Source organism: Nematolebias whitei, chromosome 1 (genome assembly GCF_014905685.2).
Source record: "Nematolebias whitei isolate Nwh7 chromosome 1, NemWhi1, whole genome shotgun sequence".
NCBI classification, from domain to species: Eukaryota; Metazoa; Chordata; class Actinopteri; order Cyprinodontiformes; family Rivulidae; genus Nematolebias; species Nematolebias whitei.
The window spans coordinates 37,943,762-37,945,647 of NC_056498.1; positions in this window are offsets into that span (position 1 = coordinate 37,943,762).

The window sequence follows — 1,886 nt, forward strand, 5'->3', positions numbered from 1 at the left end:
ACTCCTCCCAGCAGTCTGCCGAGCTCCTCGTCGCTGTGGACAGCCAACTGTAGGTGCAGAGGGACGATCCTGTCCTTCCGCTGTCGTGAGCCGTGTTTCCTGCTAGTTCCAGGATCTCAGTGGTCAGACACTCAAGCACAGCTGGCAGGTAGATGAGAATGCGTCCACAGAACATCCTTTTCAACTCATTTGAGAGTTGGGGCCATAGTTGAGATATTATTTGAGCTTTTGAGATGCTAATCATCTGCTGTTGTTGTAGAAAACAGCCTTGTTGCCATGGTTACGCATCATAACAAATGTCCAAAACTTGAAAAGTTTCAGTAAAAATCCTTCCTGCTGCACAGCATCTGATACCAGAGGAAACAATCATCCAAAAAATGTGATTTACATCCAGAAAAAGAAGAATTAAAGTTTCCAAAAGCAAAATCTCAGAAGTAACAGAGCTGCTCCAACATGCAGCCACCTTGAGCGGCGCAATTCTAGAACCATTGCAATAGTCCAGTCTAGATGTGATAAATGCATGGGCCAGTTTTTTCTGCATCATTTTTAGATGTTTCTAATTTTAGTGATATTACGCAGGTGGAAGAAAACAGTTCTAGTAAAGTTTTTAACGTGGGGGATAAAAGAGCTACTGCAGCCCACATGTGTGGAACAGAGAGCTGCGTTCTAGAGCAGCCGAGGGAGCAGAGTACACTAAAACATTTATTTTACATAAAAATAATTATGAATATTATGATGAAAATAAAAAGTTTAAAATAATCTTAATATCAGCTTTGAGGCACTGCCAAGATTTTTTTTTACAAACATACAGTGTACCAGTATCAATACAAAAATTATTTAACAACAAATATCAACTTTTTCCATTATAAGTAAATTAATAAATAATCATTTAAAAATCTATTTCAGGTGCTATATATGAAATTAGATTTTTTTTAGGTAAAAATATATTTGGATGTTCCTCATTCAACATTAAGCTTATCTTGACATCAGTTGTAAAAATGTTTCATGCACAAATCAATTTTTCCTTGTGTTCAGTATTTAATACATTATTAAGATTAATATTGTCTACTGTGTCACATTTATCTTTGAAAAACATTAATTTGAGTTGCTATTGTTTATTTAGCAAATGTGATGGACTGAACCTGTCAAGGGTGTTCCCCGTCTCTCCCACAGTGACTGCTGGATATGGGCACCAGTGACCCCCGTGACCCGAAAAGGAAGAAGTTGGTAAAGATGATGGATGGACGGAAATGTTCTTTCAAGTCAGAATAGAATTTTAAAGTAAGTCTGACATCACACAGACATTTTCCTAAACTAACTGAACCATGACTTTTTAATCTTTGAAATAATTAAAATTCAAGTAAATTTAAAAATACTTTATTAATCCCAAAGGGAAATTAAATGTTGTGGTAGCTCATCATCCTGGTTTCATTAGAGTTGTTTTAGATGCTGATGGCTGGGCAGGAATGATTTTTTTGTAGATGAACGAATAAATAAATAAATAGATACATAAATGAATAAATGAATGAATGAAAATATAAATAGTATGAAGAGATTACCTTTACAGGATCACGGCCCGTGTCAAATCATGTCCCAAGAAGGAGTTTCTCTCACTGTGGCTGCAGTCTGAATAAAACACCATTCTCTGCTCATCTGAGGGAGACTCCCCTTTTTAAATTCTGCCAAGACATTTTCACTTTCAGTTTTATGGTCACGTGATTAATGTAAATTCAGTAATTGACGGTATCATTGTACACAATTCTGTTCCAAGGTTTGTTGAAGACTGAAGACATCTGATAGAAAAGCAGAACTGAAGCTAATAAACCTGAAAACACCGTGAGAATAAAAACATGTACTGTTGTTTCACGTATTTTGTGTACTTTTCC